This window comes from Puma concolor, chromosome E4 (genome assembly GCF_028749965.1).
Source record: "Puma concolor isolate L17-30 chromosome E4, mPumCon1.1.hap2, whole genome shotgun sequence".
Taxonomy (NCBI): Eukaryota; Metazoa; Chordata; class Mammalia; order Carnivora; family Felidae; genus Puma; species Puma concolor.
In genome coordinates, this window is record NC_141683.1 from 27,420,556 (window position 1) to 27,440,844 (window position 20,289).

Consider the following 20,289-nt stretch of genomic DNA (forward strand, 5'->3'; position numbering starts at 1 on the left):
GCCCCAGCGGCCTGGGAGAGAGTTTGGCTTCCAGTCCCCGGCCACCTGGGCCACACACCCGAGTCCCGCCTAAACCCGCAGCGTCACACCACGGGCAGCCCCCCACACACAACTCAGCCCCCGCCACACACACACAACTCGGAGCAGAACAAGGCCTCTGGGCTCCAGGAGCCTCTAGCCACCCTGTCTTCAAATGCCTAGCACTCCTCCTCCCTCCAAAGTCCTGATGCCACCTCGGGCCCTGGTAAGGGACAGGACCAGCTGCCATGCCCTTGGGGCGCCAGGTAGGGCCCCTGGTTGACCAGAAGGGATCTGTCCTTACAACCTTCTCTTCTCTCTGAGTTGTTCTTGCCAAGCGATCTCCTCCTCACCCTCTAGGTCTCTAGGTTTCCTCTTACAGGGAGCCTTCCCTGATTGCCCAACTCTGATGGCAGTGCCCTCCTGGGTGCCCCTGTAGCACTCCGCCCTGCACCTCCCGACCCCCGCTTTGTCAGTCAGTATCTGACAATGACTTCCTTCTCTTTCCCTTCCTCACTAAGTAGAACAGGGCCGTGCTGGTCTCCTAGCCCCAGCGTAGTAGGGCACAGCCGTGAGGCAGGCACTCCCCGCGGACCCGCTGAGTGGCTGCGTGAACGGAGCAGGCCCCCACAGGCCCGAACATCCACTACACCTCCACCCCAAGTTCCCTCTCTGACAGTCACCTCCTGGATTAATAAGGCCCTGTGGCCGGTTAAAAGGCTTCGAGAATTACCCACCAGCCCATGAACTTAGATTGGTAAATCTGCTTAGCCAGTTATCTCCTCAGAGATCAAAGAACAAGATATTGAAGGACAGGGGTTGGTGAGTTTTGAGCATGAGACAGGGAGACAGGAGGGCAAGGACTCAAGGAAGATCCTATGGGTCGGAGGCCAGCAAAAGGGTCCAGTAGAGGTTGCTGTCGGGCCAGACAGGAACTCCCCTCTCCTCGCATGCGCCCCCCTCTTCAGTCTTCCCTGCCCCTTCCCTCCTGGGGCTCCCACATCCATCCAGCCTTGACTCCGGAATCAGGAGGTGCCTCGATGCTATGGCCACCTGGCTTCTACGGCCAACGGTCCCAACAGGACTCGGGCTCTGCGAGGAGGGTGGTAGCTACACAGACCCTCACTAAACCGCCCCCCCCACGCACACCCCCGCTCACAACTGACCCTCCCCTCAATTCTGGTTCCCCAAACTCCAAGTCAATCAGTGCCCAGAAAGGGGTACCAAAGAGCCAAATCACCTCCAAACTTGGGGTGTCATGATGAGGAGGATGGAGCTGAGGCCAGGCAGAGCTGCCAGGAGAGACGTGAACTTACATTCCGGAAACCACGGGTCCCCGACGTTCTGCCCAGTTCCAGTAAGGCCATCATGTACCTCAGAGCCCCATTCACCCAGACTTGTACACTTATCACAACTTACACGGCAGTCAAGCTCATCCCTTGACGTCCTCAGATACCAAAGAGAAAGTTCTCCTGCTACCCACACCTCTTTTCCGGGCAAGATGTGACACAGATCCCCTTCCTCTGTTCTTTGACCTGTTTCCTGGCTAGGGCACCTTCACCCCAACTAAGAGAGGCCTCCCCCTCTCTGCCCCACCAGCTCCAGCTAGGGGTCCCCATGATTCCACCACTAACTCTTTGCCTCCATACTCTGCTCTTTCTCCAGCCCCTCATCCTGGCCAGACTCCCAGACACCCTCCACTCCCGGGGAGAGGGTATGGCTGCGGTTCCAGGCTCACAAGGACATAGCAGGAGGCAACTGAATTTACAGAGAGGAAAGCAGGGAAGGAGGGTCACTACCCGCTGCCCTGCCCCTCCCCAGGAAGAATGGGACTGAAACCCCAATCCTTTTGGGGTTTGTCAGGAACCTGAGGCCCTGGAGAATACTGAAGGTCACAGAGGAGGGACAAGAGGAGGGCCTCCCTCTGGCTCTCCTTGGCCTCACAGTCCATTCTCTCCTTTCCTTCTTGAGGCTGGTCTCCCTGGGGCTCTCAGAGGCACTTCCTGGTCTCCCAGAGGCCAGAGGGGCTAACCAGGGTCTAGAATGCAGCACCCCTACCCGGGTTGCCTACGCACGCACGCATACACGCACACGCTCGCGTGCCCTGGCCAACCAGCCAGGAAAAGGGGGAGCCAGGTCAGCCAGAGAAGCAGCAGGGGCTGGAGGGGCCACTCCCTCTGTTTTCAACAGCTCCCTATTCATTCTCCACTCCCCTCGCCCCACCTGCCTCTGAGAACCCAGTCATACCTGCACCCAGGCCTCCTTCCAGCCCCTCCCCACTAACCTTTTATTCTCCCTTCCTTCCCCACCGCACCCACCCCTCCGGGGACAGGCCTGGCATCGAAGCCTCACCAGGATAAAGGAATGACTTCAGCTCCTTCAACAGGGCTGGGGGCGGTTTCTAGAACTTCACACCCCGCAGTCAGAAAACTCCCCTCTTTCTCCCCTCTGAGGAGGGCACAGGGCCTGCCTGGCTCAGCCTGTGCGGGCCAGGCAAGAGTTAACTCTTTTGAGTCAGTGTGAGGGCAGCTTAAGGCAAGATTTACTCCCTTTGCTGACTCCTGCCAGGTGCCAGGGCCAACAGGAGGGCATGGGCCGGGGTGCATGGGCCCACTCGCCTGTCATCCTGAAAGGGTACCACCGGTCCAGGCTTCAGGCTGCTTCCCACTTCCCACTATCACCCCTCCCGCCAGGAACCCGTGTGTCTTCCAGAGAAGAAACACTGACTACTTTTCTGTTACAGCGCGTGGCAGGTTCTGGATATATTTTAAATCCTTCTCACTCTGATTACAAAGGTAACGCACGTTGTGGGACTACTTTCGGAAACTACAGAAACACAGAAATAAGAATAAAAATGTGAGCCATAATTAAAAAAAAAAGAAGTCAGCAAAGGGTAGAGGTCTAGCTCCTAGAGCTGGGATGGGTCCCCCTTGGCCCGCTAGCCCCCTACCCTCTGAATGGCCAACCTGCCCTCTCCCCACCCTGGGGGGATCCTTCAAATGGCGGGACCTGAGCTCCCTGGAATCGAATCGGCAGCGGGGTGCCTCCAGCGTGCCAAGGAGCAGGACCCAGCCCCAAGGTTCCCCGCTCCCTTGGAGGGGGGATGGGAGAAGGCCTGGACCAAGGCCCTCTGGGAACTAGTTTTCACCCCATCCTGTTCCACAGGCTGCACATTCCATTCTGATTCAAGCAGGGGGCGGTGACTGGGGGAGGTAAGGCCGAGGGGAGAAGAACAGTCTGGCCTCCTCTGGGGCGGATCCCCCAGGGAGCTCCAGGCCTGGCGGGGAGGGGGGGGAGGGCCTTCTTGTTCTCTCCTCAAACCAAAACACTGAAACCCTACCTTCGACATGTCCCCAGAAGATACAGGGGACAATGTGGGGGGAACACTAAACCTCTCCCCACTCCCAGCCTGGCCACAATCCTCTGGGATGCTTAAATGTTAGAGTACTGGGGGGGGGGGGGGGGGGGGGGAGTCCGAAGACTGTGTGTGTCCAGGGGACTGAACGCAGGTTTGACAGGGTGTGTCAGGCTTCCCACAGAGACCGAAAGGGCCTGGGTAGAGGATGCTATTTAGGAAAAAACGTGGAAGCCGGAGACACTGTCCGCACCTCTTCCTCTACCAGCCCATACACACCTCTCCCCCCGAAAACACACTCCTGACTGGACACGGCAACCTTTGGGCACACCTCTCAGCCCCGGCTGCTTGCTCTCCTGGCTCACTCCCACGCGCACACTTAGTGCTGGGATGCTGAGCCACACACGCGGCACATCCCGGGCCATGCCCAGGTCTTGGATTTGCCTGCGGATGACCTTGGGAGGAGGTGAGGTAGGGGAACCCCAGACACTTCCTCCTCACCACACGGCCTCTTGGAGGTCTGACCACTGTCAGTGTTCCATGTCTGGGTCCTTCTAGATCCCCCCCCCGCCACAGCACCTAGTGGGTCAGAGGGGAAGGGAGGCAGGGGCCACAGGGCCCCTGGCTCCTCATAAATGAGGCAGGTCCCAGGAGCAGAGGGTCCTCTTAAATAAAAGAGGGGCAGGAGAGCTAAGAACATGTCTGGAGTAGCAGGTGGTAACCTCGAGGTTCTATGCTGTGGGCCACACAGGGGAGACAATAACCTTTTCCTAGGGGAGCCCCAAGGGCCTTCACCACCCTCAGGCTTGGGCAGGAATGACCTCAGGGGTCTCTGGCTAGGTCCAAGAGATAGAACAGGCACTCAGGCCCAAATGGACACCCTACTCCACTGCACCCACGCTCAGGAAGAAACCACGAAGTTACTGCTGCTCAGAAAGAGTATTTGAATTTTGGAAAGAAACAGAGTCACCCGACCAGAGAAGCAAGCAGAGGTCGGAGGCAGCCTTGCTGAACTGGCCTGTAACAAATCTCCTAATCGAGGCTTCCCAAGGAGCTGGAAGGGGGACTCCAAGGAAGAGGCAGCCAAAATGGAGGTGACCCCAAGCAAAGACCCCATCCAGGGCATGCCTTCCTGCTTGGGAGCAGGGAGACCGGGAGATGACAGGAAAGGTGAAAGCAATCTTCCACGGGCCTTGTGACAGCCTTCCTGGCTGACATAGCCAGGTTCCAGAAACGGGACTAGCAAAGGGTGAGGACTTCAGCGAGTTTGGACAGGAGCGAGGCCTCTTAAGCAAACACTGAGCACAAAAATAATTCCCATTCAAAGCACGACTTACTGTGGGCCTGGCTGGGCCTTCCCAGCACAGAGCCCTTTTCAAAGGCTCCCCTTTACCTCTGAATGTGGCTGGGGGGAGGGGCGCACAGGCATGGTGGCATTTGAATTCCACTCTTTCCCAGAGGCTTCCTGGCAACCTACAGGGAGCTGCCCAATAAAGGCCAGTCTCAAAGCACCCCCAGAGAGGAGTAAACCCGTGTAGAATGTCAGCTCCTCAAGGGCAGGAATGTTAGATCCTCTGGAGGAACAGGCCTCTCAAGCAAACATGTGTCGGGCAACAGCACACCCCAGGTCCATGCCATTCATGCAGTGCCACCAAAGGCTTAACCACAGGTGAGCCTCCCGAGCTGTCAGAGGTAAGCACTGTTGCTGTTATTGTCCCAGTTCACAGATGGGAGAACAGAGGCTCAGAGGCGTGCAGTGATGAACATCTCACCCAGCTCTAAATCTTTCCCGGGCACATCACGTGGCCCTAAATCTGCCCATGATGGGAGGAGCAGCATGTTCAGCACGGGGCTCTCCCCACTAAGGAACGACGGGGTAAGGATGAGGCTGGAATGTGAGACGCTTCTCCAGCCAAGGCAGCATTGGAAATCGCCCTTCACCGCCACTGACCCCAACACTCCTGATCACGACATCTGAGCTGGGGGATAGAATGCCCTCTCTGGGCAAGAGGAAAGAATAGTTAGTGAGACCTGCTGTCTCCACCCCCAGACCCATCTCCCCTTGGCCCACCCTTCCTCAATCCACCCCCCCCACACACACACACCTCGATTCCGATCCAGCCTCCTAGTTAGCCTCTTCCATTCCGGCTCCCCTCCAAACTATCCTCTATTAGCAGCCGGAGCGACCTCTCTCTTTTACATTTTTTCCCACTTACAAGAGTAATTCATGGCCATTGTAGAAGATTGGAAGAATCAACAGAAGATGACGGAAATAAAAATCACCCATTGTTCCGCATCTGGAATTAGCTCTGTAAACATCTCGAGGCAGCCTTTGAATCTTTTTATGTATGTGTGCAGGATGTGCATGTGTATACGTACAATTATCTGCGCAGAAGTAGTTTTGTTCTACAGAGCTTTATATAGGTTTTCTTACACTTTTGATGATATACATTTTCCAAATTATCAGCTACTCTTTTTTACCTATGCTTCTTGGGGTTTGGTTTGTATGGTATAGTTGATCGGTGTCCTACACTCCGAGAGGACAAAAAGATCAAGAGCCAAATCACCATCTTTCCTCCATCTCATCCCACCCCTCGGCCCTCATTTCCCTCCCCTGGGGCGACTCTGATTACCTGTGTCTTGTTATACTCAATAAGCTGTTAAAATCATAAATCAGATCGTGTCACTCCCCGACTTAAAACTCTCCAATGTCTTCCCATCGCCCTGGCCATAAAATCCGGGCGCCTCTGTGACCAGGATCTTTTCTTCCTCTGAGTTCTCCTCCTCCAGCCACATTGCTGTTGCAAAACCTGATCTGGCCTCAGGGATTTTTCATTTGCTGTTCCCTCAGCCTGGAATCCTTCCTTCAGGTCTTTGAGCCCGCTGGCTCCTTATCCCTCAGGGCTCCGCTGAGCCAGCCTCCCCTGAGCCAGCCTCCCCCCAGGGCGGCTTTCACTGGCTTCCAATCCTGGGCCACCCTTGCCTTTCTCCTCGCAGGCAGACATACTCTAGCACATGACCCTGTTGTATTTCTTCCAAGCCACATAGGGTCTAATGTTGTCTTGGTTACTTATTTCAAGTTATTTATTGCCTGCTTCCCCCCACCAGAAAGAAGACTCCGTGAGGACAGGCACACTACCTGTCTTGTTCACCCCTAAAGCCACGCTGCCTAGCACAGGGCCTGGCACATCACAGGTTTTCAACAAATTTCTGTTGAAGGAATGAATGGGGGCTACTGAGGTACTGACTCTCATCACTGAAAACCAGCCCACCAGCAGGCTCTCCAAGCACCAACCTGGCCACCACCCCCCATGCCCGGGGTGGGGGCTAGGGTATCAGAGAAAGTAAAGAGGAGCCCATTGTCCGAGGTGGCATCCACCCGCCCTTCCCTCCCGTCACCCAGCTCATCCCTTACTGGTGCTGTGCATTCGCAGAGTCCAGAATCAGACAAGGAGCCTGTGACCAACCCAAAGTGCTAGAAAATACTCTAACTGCAAGTGCAAAGTTGAAGATGAAACTTCGCCTCCGATCCCCCCAGGCAGCTGGGATATTCCAGGTTCCCAAGTGAGCCCCAGCAGCAGGTGACCCAGACGCTGCCCCGGGGAGCAGAGCTCCCCCAGGGAGCAGAGCTCCCCCAGGAACAGCCTAGCCCAATCCCACCTGACTACCCCTCCCACCCCGCCCCTCCCCCACCCCTCCCTGGGGCCCCAGACACCTGGGCTCCTCTCTCCAGAAATTCACCCAGCTCCAGAGACACAAATGCACATCCAATCCTGTGCCAGCAGCCAAAGCCAGGATACTCAGGGGACACCCTTGTGGAGCCGCTTCCTTCCTGGGGCCTGATTTCCATGGAGAGAAGACTGCAGGTGGGCCAAGATTAATTTTTTAGAATGAGGAAAAGGAGGGAATAAACTGCTTTTCACAAACACTGTGAAATAATTGGGGGGGGGGGGCATGAGGGGAGATGATAATAGACTTAAGACCAAACTAGACAAGGACTAGGAAGAATCAGAGAAGTAAAGAAGTGGGAGGCTTCTTCCCTTCCAGAAGTGGACAGCTGTTATAATTGATTACAGGAGCACAATCTCAAAATGCCCTTCTGGTTTCTTTACAAGGTCAGTTAAGTAATAATGGCAACAATAGCTAACATTTCTCCAGCACTTACTACTTGCCAGGTACTGTTCTAGGAGATTCAGACGAACAAACTGAGGCACAGAGCAGGAAGATTAAATTGCTCAAGATCAAGTCGCCAGTGGCAGGATCTAAGATCTAGCACCTAACTCCAGAGCCCCTGACTCAACCACTGAGCTATATGTGGCCCCGTGGAGGGGGGAGGGCTATCCTTTTGGAGTTCATGCCTTCCAAACCAATACCGCTTAGTTGATTGTTAGAGGCCAGTTTCAAAGATGTGTGCATAATTCTGCCCATTCTGCAGAGGGGAAATTCTGTAAAAGTTAAAGGACTCGCCTGAGCTCATGCTGCCCGTAGGAGAGGAATTCAAACCAAAGTGTGCTCAACCCAGCATCTGGAGCACCACTTCCTAAGGGAGCACTCTGGAAACCCGGATCTCGAAACTCCGCCCAGAACCGCAGCATCTCCCCTGGCTTTGGCCAGGCCCCTTCGCCAGCGCCGAGGCGCCCTGCCCGGAAATTCCCACAGAGTCACAGCGAACTTCCCAGGAAAACTCCTCGGCTTCCTCCTAGCCCCTGTCACGGAGGTGGCAGCCAAGAGCGCCGCTGGAGTCCTTGCAGCTGCCGTCGGCCCTCCCGGGGAGGGAGCAGCCGCTCGTGCGCTCGGGGTCCTCCCGGAAAGGTCCAGGGCTGAAGTTCAAAATTCACTTCCCGCCCAGGCCCGGCTCGCGGCCCCGCCCGGGACTCTCCGACAGCCCCCACGTCTATCGCCCTCCCCAGCCCTAGAAGTCATGGAGCTCCTCCAGCCTGCAAGGCCAGGCGGGCGGCTGGGAAAATCCCGCGGGCGATTCCTGCGCGTCCGGGGACTCGCAGCAGCCGGCGCGCGCGCACACACGCGCGTACACACACACACGTGTGTGTGGGCGCGCCCGCTAGTGTGTGCGTGTGTCACAGCCGCCGGCGCGCACGTGTGTGTGTGTGTGTGTGTGTGTGTGTGTGTGTGTGTGTGTTTACGTACGGAACGCGCGGGGTGGGAAAACAATGGCGAGCCGCTGGGAACAGAGCGACGGGCCCCCTCCCCACATCCCCGCCTCCCTCCCCCCAGGCAAGATTCGTTTTGCGGGGAAATCAGGATGCGGAGATTCACCTCCGACAGCAAAGGCGGGAGGTGGGGGGTGGGAAGAAGGAGGCTAGGGTGGGAGGTGGGAAGGGGTGAAACAGGAGCGGCCGGAGCAGAAAACAAACAGGATGCAGCGCCCGGCGGGTCCGCTGGGGTGCGAACCTGAGGGGTGGGAAGGACTGCGTGGCCGGCCCCACGCACCGCACCAACCAGGGCGGGGGTGGATCTGCCTCTGGGCGCCCGCACCCGAGCCCCACGCGGGGCGCGCACAGGTCGCCTCAGCTTCCCTCTGGGAAATCCTTGAACTGGGCGCCTAGACAGGCTGGTGAGAAAGCCCCAGTGCCCGTGCCCCCGGCCGGTCGGCGAGGTGGCGGGGGGGGGCGGGCACCCCAAGGCTGGCTAAGCGTGGTGCGCACGGTCCCCCTCCCACGCAGCCCCCCCCCCCCACGGTCTTACCAGGCTGCCCCCCACCCCCACCCCCTGCACAGGGACCCGGGTCTGCTCGAGAGGAGCCGCCACTGGCCGGCGTTGTTGGGGGTAGGTGGGGGTCCGTTCCTTCTCGAAAAACTTTGCAAAAGATGGAAACTCGCAGAGACGAGAGCCGGCGTGTGCCCAGAAACGCGGGGGCGCGAGTGTCAAACTTCGGAGGCCTGGGGAGAGGGGCGCAGCGGCGTGCTGCGGGCGCGGAGGGGGCGCACTTACTACTCGGCCAGGCGCCGGGCTCGGGGCTCCGCGCTCCTGCTCCTCCTCCGAACGGGTCCTCGCGGCTGGCAGCCTGGGCTTCCCGCTCACATGCCCCGGCGACGCAGCTGACCGGCGCGCGGGGCTGGGGCGGCCGGGCTGGGAGGAGGCACGCCCCCCGCCGTGGGCCGGGGAGTCGCTCCGGACTCGTGGCCACCCTGGGTCCGCGCCCCACCGCGGGCCGCCGTCCCGGGCGGAGAGCTCGGTTCCGGCCGGGCGGCGCCCTCCGCCGAGCCAGGCCTCTCTCTGCACTCTGCCCTCTGCCCTCTGCCCTCTGCTCGCGGCCGTCTCCCTGCCTTCCGCGGTCCTGCTCCCTGACTCGCCGGGACGCTGCGCCGGCCCGCCCGCCCGGCTCTCCGACTCTCCCGCTCTGCGCCCGGGCTCGGTCCCGAACCAGGGCCTCTCGGCGGCTCGCCGCTGGGCCCGGGCTCAGACCTGGGCTCGCCGCTCCCGGGCCGGGGTTCCAGGACCCGCCACTTGCACAGTTCAGTTCAAGCCGGGACCGGGAGCTGGGCGCTCGCAGCTCGCTGCTGCGAGGCGACTCCACAGCCTCAGAGGAGAAAGAGGGAGGGAGACAGAGAGCGGGCAGGGGGAGGAGGAAGGAGGAAGGGTGGGGAGATGGAGAAGGAGGGAGGGACAGAGAGTTCCCTCCTCCTCCCTGCAGCCAGGTCCATCCAGGCATCCGCAGCTGGAAACCTCTGTCGGAAAGGGAGGAGCGGCGGGGGTGGGTGAGAAAAGAAAGAGGTGGGTTCCGCCCCCTCCCACTGCTCAGGTATGAGGGTCGCTGACCAAGAATCTTCGCTCCTGAGAGCAAGACCCAAGAAGTTGTCCATCCAACTCCCGGCCCCCCTCACCCTCCGGCCAGCCAGGATTTAGGGTTTCAGACCCTGTTTCTGAACCTCCCTTGGGACCCTCATCCCACCTGCGGCTACACTGTTTCCTAATGCCTCAGACCATTCTCTAGTCCTGGCACTCTCACAAGTTTCTCTCTCTCTCTCTCTCTCTCTCTCTCTCTCTCTCTCTCTCTCTCTTCCCCCCCCCCCCCGAGCTGTTTTGTATAAAGGAGTATTTATATTTATATATTTTGTATAAAGGAGTATATATAAAGGAGTAATTCAAAGTATTTATTAAATACCTACAATATGCCTGGCCCAGAAGGGTGCTGGGGACACCAGGATGAATGAGAGGGTGCCCTGTCCTTTCTGGATTCCCATTTTGTGAAGGAGACAGATGAGTGAACGTGGAATTACAGAGAAGTGGGAGAGGGCCAAGATCAGACCAGCGCAGGGGGCCTGGGGACCACCAAGGGCACTCAGGTGGGGGGGACAAGCGTCAGAGTCTTCTTGGGGAGGTGTTCTCCGAACTGGGGCTCAGAAAGTAGAGCAGGTGAAAGGGGTAGCAATCACGAAACCGCAGAGAACGTGCTGGCCAGCGGCTTTTCAGCAGGTGCTGGTCAGCCAGGTTCATAAGGCCTTCTGAGGGCTTTGGATCTCATCATTTCCCGCAGCCTTCCTTACCTAACTCCCTTTATTCACCTTTTAGGTCTCAGCCCAGATATCAGTTCTTCCAGAAGGATGTCTTGACAGCCCAATCTGGGTCAGGCGCCCCATCTAAGTATGGGCGCCAGAAGCCCCACCCCCCACCCCAGGTTGTAGATCGTGTGGTCATTGTTCATGTGTGTGGCTCCCCCCACCGGACTGCCAACTCCCTAAGAGCGGAGATGTCTGGCTGGCTCACTGTTACACCCCTGGTGCCTAGTGAGGGCTTGGCAAAGAGCCGGACCTTGATAAAAAGCTGTTGATCAATTGGTTGATGGAAGGGAATGGGAAGTCACTGAGGGATTCTGAGGAGGGCCTCTAATGAGATCAGTCTAGCTGGAGGCAGGGAGGCCGGTGACCAGACAGTGGCAGTGACCAGGGTAAAAAAGTCACAGGCCTGAGGTAAGCTAGGGATAGGGAGGATGGAAAGAAGGGAGTGGGGGGATGGAGGTGGAACAGGTCAAAGTATGGATGACTGGATGAAGCCATTTCGGAAACCAGGAGTCACCCAAGTGCCACCAGTCCTTCCTCTTCCCAGCCAGCATGCTTGTGTTTTCCATATACCTGGTTGTTTTCCTCTGGCCCCTTATGCGTGTCAACGGGCACCTTCATTGTGGGTCCCTCCCCTGTCCTTTGCCACAGCAGAGTGAGAGAGGAAGACAGAGAGATGGGCTATGGGCTCTCCTCTTTCCAACAGCCCCCATCCACTGTATCTGGCGACCACCCTTCCCCATCACAGCCGCCACATTGAAATTTCTTTTTTTTGGTTTTTGTCTTACTTTCTGTTAATTTTTAGTACATCACTAAATCTTTTTTTCACTTGTCAAAGAAGTGTATTTTTTCTTTTTTCTTTTTAAAAATTTTTAATTTAAAAAAAGTTTAAAAAAAAATCTTTTTTGTTTTTGTTTTTGGTAATCTCTGCACCCAACATGGGGTTGGAACTCATGACCTGAGATCAAGAGTTGCACGCTCTAGGGGCGCCTGGGTGGCTTGGTCGGTTAAGCATCCGACTTCAGCTCAGGTCATGATCTCACGGTCCGTGAGTTCGAGCCCCGCGTCGGGCTCTGTGCTGACAGCTCGGAGCCTGGAGCCTGTTTCAGATTCTGTGTCTCCTTCTCTGTCTGCCCCTCCCTTGTTCATGCTCTGTCTCTCTCTGTCTCAAAAATAAATAAATGTTAAAAAAAAAAAAATTAAAAAAAAAAAAAAAAGAGTTGCACGCTCTTCTGATGGAGCCCGCCAGGTGCCCCTGAAATATTTTTAAGTATCCGCCTACTACATCTTACACACAGTAAGATAATATACATATATAATTCTGTTTTCATATACAGTATCTGTTTGTACCTTATCCCAGTTCTATGAGGTTGGTATTATTATTTCCCCCCCCCTTTTTTTAAAGTTTATTTATTTGAGAGAGAAAGAGAGAGAGAGAATCCCAAGCAGACTCTGTGCTGTCAGCAAAGAACCCAACTCGGGGCTCAAACTCATGAACCGTGAGATCATGACCTGAGCGGAAACCGAGAGTTGCGTGCTTAACTGACTGAGGCACTCAGGTGCCCCATCATTTTAGAGGTAAGAAGAATGAAGCTCAAGGTCATGGCCAGTCAGTGATGGGAGGAAGTTGTTTGAAGATTCTAGGTCTTTCTATATTACTACCTCATTTCCTGGGAACACCCATCAAAATGACACTATTTGACCTAGCTGACCACTCCCTCCTTGAAACACTCACTTCATGACTCTACACCCCCTAAATTTCTTCTGACCTTACTGGTTGCCCTTTCTCGCCCTCCCTTATCTATATTCCTTCCTCCTCCTCATCTCCGCATCAGTGTTTCCCATTGACTCCCTTCTGTATCTCATTTTCCTCTCTACCTTCTCTCCATAGGTGAAATGTCATGTTTCCATAGCTTTAAATACCAGCTATGTACTGATGAGTCTCCCAATTTTTTATGTAAATCTCCAAGACGCCTTAGTGCACCTCAAACTCCTGTATCTGACCAGCCACTTGACGTTTCTACCCAAGGATCTCACAGACATCCTAACCCTAACATGTTCCAAAGTGGACCTCTAACCATCACCCGCAAGCCTATGTATATACCCTGTAAAATTTTTCCCATCTCAGGAAATGGTACCACCCTGAGGTTTGAGCCGAAAATCTAGGAGTCATCCTTGATTCTTTCTTTCCATCCACCCAAATTAGTGACTGCTGTTGATCTGTCTCCACAAATATGTCCCAGTCCTCTCCTTCTCTGTCTTCCCTGTCCCCACCCGGGCCCAGATCGTCCTCATCTCTCAGCTAGACCACCAAAGCCTCACTGCTTCGGAGAACTGAGACCACCTGCAGTCACATAATTTCACGAAGGCTGCTTACATCGACATGACTTTAATATTTGTTCCAGACATTTCTTGCCCAGGAAGATAAGGCCGTAAACCGGTAAATAATTTTATTATTTGCTCCAGGAACTTCCTGAAAATCAATTTATCTGAACAATAGACTGCTCAAACCCCCTTCTCGGGACAATAGTTTGCTTAACCTGGCAAACCACTAGCTTATCAAACAATTGTTTATTTTGCAAGACCCTCCCCTCGCCGTATCCTCCAATCCTGAACTGTTATCTTACAAACTTTGCCCAATCCCAATCAGATCTCTATATTGAAAGATCTGCCTTTACCCAGACTTCAAGCCCTATAAATATCTCTTTACCTGGAAAGCACTTCCCCAAACACTGCTCTTCCCAGAGCAACCTCCCTTTCATCCTCTGGTCTCAACACAAATGTTCCTCTCTTTATCTTCCCTTCCCCACCTCCTCCCACCCCGCCAAGATCATCCTCCACACTTTATTCTCCTGCTCACGGCCCATTTGCCTCCTTCATAGCACTCACCACGCTTGGTACTTAATTTATCTGTTTTCTGCTTCCGTGTGGCTTTCTTTTTTCCTGTTTCCCTTCTAGACTGTGGGCTCTGTGAGGGAAGAACCTCGTCTGCTCTATTTTCCATTTAATTTCCAGAGCCCCTTGTAGATGCTCAAAAAATAATTGCAGAAGGAATGACTTTGGCTGCAGCCAGTGTGATCTCCAATCCACTTCATGTAGCTGCCAAGCCCTCCTGAGACGCCTGCGGTGGGGGCTGTGGAGCCCAGGGGTGCCGGGGTTCCCCACTGCTCCCTTTAACCTCCAAGGTTAGAGACAAAGGGGCCAATGCAAATGCCCATGGGAGAAAGATTAAGGGGATTAAATTCACGGAATGGTGTGAATTGCTTTCCTCAGTGTTACAGGAACAGGTGAGGGGGAGAAAGCTCCAGAGAGAAAGTGAGCTGAGGAGCTGGAAGAAGGAAAGAGCCGCGAATTGCCTCAAGGTCTCTCCTGCTTTCCCCCGGCCGTGGCACCTAACATTCTCCATTTTCTCCGTGAAGAGGAGGATGCTTGTCAGCTGGGTCAGCTCAGGGTAGGCCCAGCCTAGTGGAGCTTGTCTGAGCACCAACTCTTCATCCTACGGAGGAAGTGCTTTTCTTTTTTTTCTTTTCCTTTCCTTTCCTTTTCTTTTCTTTTCTTTTCTTTTTTTTCTTTCTTTTCTTTTCTTTTCTTTTCCTTTCTTTTCTTTTCTTTTTTTCCCCCAGTTTATTTATTTTGGGGCGCCTGGGTGGCTCCGTCGGTTAAGCGTCCGACTTCAGTTCAGCTCATGATCTCACAGCTCATGGGTCCACGTTGGGCTCTGTGCTGATGGCTCTGAGCCGCCCGGAGCCTGCTTCGTATTCTGTTGGCTCCCTCTCTCTCTGCCCCTTCCCCACTCATGCTCTGTCTCTGTCTCTCTCAAAAATAAATAAGCATTAAGTTCATTTGGAGGTGGGGGAGGGACAGAGAGAGAAGGAGAGAGAGAGAGAGAGAGAGAGAGAGAGAGAGAGAGAGAGAGAGAATCCCAAGCAGGCTCCACACTCAGAGGGTTGCAGGGCTTGAACCCTTGAACAGCGAGATCAAGACCTCAGCCAAAACCAAGTTCACGCTTAACGGACTGACCCTCCCAGGCGCCCTGAGGAAGTGCTTTTCTGGAGATACCTATAGCCAGACTTGCCAGGCAGAAGCTCTGAGATCTGATGGCCTTTGTGGGTGCTCCAGGAGCCATCTTTCAGAGTCAGGCACTCCCTTCAGGCTGAGCTTAGTGGGACTCTACTCAGTTCTACTTGAATTTCCCCCGAGAGTCCCACGTGGATATGGAAGCAATCCAAGGTGATAACAGGTGGATTCACAGAATGTGAATCATTTGCCTAGCAGAATCTGAAAATATAAAATCTGGAAGGAATCAGCCTTCCAGGACCACCTTCTCCATCTCCCCTTTTTGTGCACAGAAAGAAGAGGTATCTTGCCCAAGGCTGGCACTTAACACACATGATCTCCTTTAAGCTATCAACAGCTCTGTGAAGATGGGGACTGTTCCATTCTACAGAGGAGGAAAATGACACCCCAAGATGGGAAGGAAAGTTTCCAAGAACTGCACAGTGAAGACTGGGAAGGGCCAACATTTGAACCCAGGTTTTCTGGCTCTCAAAGCCAGGCTTTTTCTGCTATACCATCCTGTTTTGCTTCTTATGGGGTTTTGTGGTCCTTAGAATCTGAACCATATAAATTAGCACTGGAATATTATTCAACAGCCTAGATTTTGGCCCAGGCCCTAGGACTAGAAACAGCTCTCTCCTCTTACGTGACAGTTGGCTCCCTGTCCCCCAAATGGAGGACTGTCTCCAAGGACAGGGGACTGACCAACACACTTGTGTGCACACACACAGGGACCTCACTCAGTGTGCATGCTCCCCTAATGCCAGTGACTTGAGTCCTTTTTACACACACATATACACACACACACACACACTCTCTCTCTCTCTCTCTCTTCCAAAACTTCTCCACTCCATTCTTCCCACGTTTAGCTACCATGAGGAATTGAGCTTGGGGAAGAGGGATGAAGTAACACTTCTCACCTCCAGAGCTAGCAAACATTCTCTCCCAGTAAATTTAACTATTAGTAGTCCAAATACTGGGGGCAAAAATCAGGCCCCATGTCTTACTGATCGATTTGGAATGGGTGCAAAGGCAGGGCTACCTCCCGTGGGGGGTGTCCACACACAGGCTCACACACAGTTGGTCACCGCACAATGGCTGTTGTCTTCTCTCCTCCTCTGGCTCACTCCTGTTCCTTCCCAACAGGGCGGGGGCTTGGGCCCCACCTGAACCGGCAGCTGATTGAGGGAGAGAGGGAAAGAAATGAAGAGGGTATTCCCTTCCCAGGAGCCCGGGGGAATTTAGGAAATCCTGGGGTTGCCTCCTCATTCTCCTCCACCCGCCCCCCCCCCACCGGTTTATAGTGCCCCACCCCCATCACCTAACTTTTTTTAACCCTCTTTCCTGTCTCGAGGAGACCTAGATCCCCATCCTGGGAGGGACTGGCAACAATTAACAAAGGCACCATGGAGTAAAGACAATTAACAATCCAGAAAAGAGGGGAAAGAGAGGCTTTGTTCTGGTCACCATGGCAACGGAGGGGGGGGAGGGAGGAAGGAGGAGGAGGAGGAGGAGGAGGAGGAGAGGCCATCCAGAGAGGCTGATACTTTCACTTTCCTTTCATCCCTCCCCTGTCCCGCCCCCTTGGGTTTCTGCCAGGGAGACAGGGGATCTTGAAGAACACAGGACTGGGACAGGCCCAGTCTGCAGGCTGGAGATTCAAGGTGGGTGACTGTAAGGTTCACGCCCTAGCTAAGAACTCACTCTGGCTAGAGAGAGCGCCTCTGGGCCTGAAGCAAAGGCATCCTCCCCTTCCTTCTTTTCTGAAGGGCTTATCTTGTGCCAAGAACTGTAAGCGAGTCTCTGCTTTGGACAGCCTGTGGTCAAAAAGAGCTTGAGTGGCTGGGGCTTCCTTCCTGATCAGAGTCAGGGGGTAGGGCTGCCTCCGAGACTTGCAGGGCCCACTGCAACATGTTAGGTAGCGCCCCTGTTGCAAAGTTATTAAGAATTCAGGATGGTGGTAACAGAGCATTAAATCAAGTGCAGGGCCCTCCTGAGCACGGGGCCCTATGCAACTGCACAGGGTGAATACCCATGAAGCTGGGCCTGGGCTCTGTGCGCCTGCCCAGTGTGCATGAATGTGTATGTGTGCGTGTGCAACAGGGAGAGAGAGAATGCTTTGGGGCAAATCTTTCCTTCCTGGATTTCTGTTTCCTCAACTATTAACGAGGATATTGAACTAGGTGATCTTTGGCTTGCCTGTTCCATGGGTCTGTGTTTTCTCTTCTCCAGGATAAGAGGAGGATTTTTCAGGCTTCTCTCTACTGCACACGGTTCTGAACTCTACCTCGGAGCAAGAGAGAAACCAAGTATAGAAAACTCATCCCCAAGTGCTCTGGGGTCCAGCTCTCCCAGGCTTCCCTGTTTGGAAAAGGCAGAAGACAATGAAATATAAGCTCCAAAACCCCACTAGAGATCATGCTGTTGGCTTAGGGGGAATTGGAAATCACCCTCCATCTCGCGAGTGCTTCTAGCCAGAGCAGAAGCTTCTTGGCAGGAGAAGCCAGGCGCACCAGCCCCGCCTCATGGATGGGCCTCTCCATTAGCCATAGGAGACTGCCTGCCAGGATATTTCTTGCTCCCAGCAACCCTAACATCATGAGAGAAAATAGGCTATGGACTCCAGAACCTTATCTTTCTAGGACTCAGCCTTATCGCCCTGTGGGTCCAAGTGAAAGGAAGAATATTAGTCAGAAACTAAAATCAAGGAGAAAAAAAAATCCGTTCTGTCAGAGGCCCTAAACCAAGCAAGAGGTCAAAGGTCCTGCTCTCTGCCTGGAGGGTATCCTGTCAGGCACTCCTTGCATGGATGCTATTATGGGCTGAACTGTGTCTCCAAATTCATCTTTCCAAGCCCCCAGTACCTCAGAAGGTGACTCTACTTGGAGACAGGGTCTTTGCAGAGGTAACTGAGTTAAAATGAGGTCATTAGGGTGGGTTGTAAATCCACAGGACTGGTGTCCTTATAAGAAGACATCTCTACACAGACACGCAGGGAGAAGATGGCCGTCTACAAGCCACGGAGAGAGGCCTGGGACAGATCCTTCCCTCGTGGCCCTCCGAAGAAACCACCCCTCACAGACTGCTAGCCTTCAGAACTGTGAGCAGATACATTTCTGCTGCGCGAGCCCCCCAGTCCATGGTGCTTTGTAAGGGTAGCAAATTAACATGGATGCTTAAAGGTTGGGAGGTCTGCACAACCTTGAGGCTGCCTGGACTCAGAGTGTGTCTGTGAAAGGGGGGTAGGCTTTTGTACTAGCATGGTTGCATTATTTTAATTTGAAACAAAATTGATCTATTACTCTCTTCCCCCATAGCCTAGTCTTTTAAATTTTTTATTTCTTTTGGTATTGCTTTAACACATTTTATTGTTTTAATCCCTTTAGTCTTTTATTTTTCTGGTTTTAATGATTTTACTTATCTCTGTCATTTTTAATCTCTTTTTCGTCTTTGTTCTAGCCATTTCATACAATTTGCTTTTATCTCATCTTATCTTCTAGATTTATTGTTATTGTATTATCTTTTTATTCTCCATCTTTTATTTCTAACCTTTGCCTTATCGTGTCTTTGTTCTATCTTTTCATTTCTTTTTAGTTTGTTTGGTTTATTTTTAGTTCATATTATCACTTTGCCCGCTGCCTTTTTTTTTTTTTTTTTTACCGTTTTTACCATCTTTTTATTTCTTCTTAGTTTACTTTATCTTTTTATTGACTGGTGTATTATCTTCCATATTTTACTGTTTTCAATTCTCTCAGCTTATTAAATGCGGAGGCTGGAAACACAGCCCTCAGGGGACAGCTGCCAGGCTAACCCGGACCCCAAGCTGAGGAGGCTAGATGTTCTGGCTCCTCGAGCCCGCCCAGCAACTCCCAACAGATGCCCCATTTGCTCCAAAGTGGGCCCCTCCTATCTCTAAGAATCAATCTGTGTAACATGGGAGATCTTGGGATAAAATTCTCTCGGGAAGATACCAGGTTTGCTTACAATAATAACACATTTGAGTTATGGAGGAGCCCAGCTTTCTCCTATCACACGCCATCAAACTGCTCTCTGTGGACTCAGTCACCTAAAGTTCACCATCAGTAGACATCAGAGCAAGCGTCTAAAGAAACCACACCACTTGTCAGGGTGGATCTGGTGGGTAGGAAATTTCACTTTGTGAAAATCTCTCAACAGACCTCCTCAGGTTGCATTTTAACAAGAAACCAAGTGGTCTCGACTCATGTAACAAAAGTCCTGGGGGAAAGGCACAATGAAGGGTCTCTGAATTCTTCCGTCTAGCTGTCTTTCATTCATTCATTTATTTAATGTCTGTATTGAGAAGCTACTCTGTGCCAGGAATTAGGCTAAGAAATGAGGATCAAGTGAAGAGCAAAGAGAGCTAGGGCCCTTGCTCTCTTACAGTTTATAGTCTGGTAAAAAGATATGATATTTACCTGGCTCTGACCGATCTGACCTGCCTTCCTTGCAGACAAGATTATAGGAGGTTGTTATGGCCAAGACTGCCAGTCGTTCCCCCAGTGTGTTTTTCCCTTCTAGAATAATACAAGTTTAGGCTGAGAAAAATGACTACCAATCAAAAGACTGCATTTCCCAGGCTCCCTTGCCATGAAATACAGCCAGGCACCTGGGTTCTGCCCAATAGAACCTAGGCAGAAGTGAAACCTACAACATGCTGGTTCTGCCTCATAGGACCTAAGCAGAATGGTATATGCAACTTCCTGGTCATATCCTTAACAATAAAGTGTATTTCCATTCTCTCTTTCTCCCTTCTGCCGGCTGGAATGTGGGTATGGGGACAGGAGTTCTTGCAGTTGTGGGATAGCCTAGAAGGCCATGAGATGAATGAAGGGCATTGAAAAAGGAGTTTGGGGGTGCCTGGGTGGCTCAGTCGATTAAGCGGCCAACTCTTGATTTCAGCTCAGGTCATGATCTCACTGTTGGTGGGTTTGAGTCCCCCATCTCGCATAATGCTGACAGTGCAGAGCCTCCTTGGGATTCTCTCTGCCCTTTCCCCACTCACACGTGCTCGCTCTCTTTCAAAATAAGTAAATAAACTTAAAAAAAAAAAAAAAGGAAAAAGGAGTATGGGTCTCTAATACCACGGAGCCCCTATACCGTTCTGTACTGCCTATTCTTGGACAATTACAGGAGAGACTAATAAATTGCTATCTGGTATAAGCCACGGTGACATTGACCTTTGTTATGGCAGCTGAATCAGCTCTCTTTAGCATGTAGGTCTCCCCCAAAACTTTCTCTGGTTTTGACTCAAGCATGGAATCATATCTTTCCGAGAACTTTTAGAGAAGAATTATATACCAGCTGGGTTACTCCTTTAAG

At 53.0% G+C, this 20,289-nt stretch overlaps 1 protein-coding gene and 1 long non-coding RNA gene across 4 annotated transcripts in view; one reads left to right on the top strand and one right to left on the bottom strand.

Moving 5' to 3' along the window:
* SOX13 (SRY-box transcription factor 13) overlaps positions 1-9,931 on the bottom strand; it is a 47,069-nt gene extending 37,138 nt beyond the window's left edge. For 2 of the 3 annotated variants that reach the window (XM_086693888.1, XM_086693885.1), the window contains exon 1: positions 9,326-9,931. The gene's annotated coding sequence lies outside the window, so the exon portion shown is untranslated. The remainder of the gene's footprint in view (positions 1-9,325) is intronic. The other variant, XM_086693887.1, reaches the window with a different exon arrangement.
* A 6,317-nt stretch (positions 9,932-16,248) lies between these two features.
* Positions 16,249-19,707, top strand: LOC147572520 (uncharacterized). Its single transcript, XR_015245792.1, has 2 exons — positions 16,249-16,613; positions 17,182-19,707. It is a non-coding gene; the product is annotated as an uncharacterized LOC147572520 (long non-coding RNA).
* The last annotated feature ends 582 nt before the right edge of the window (positions 19,708-20,289 follow it).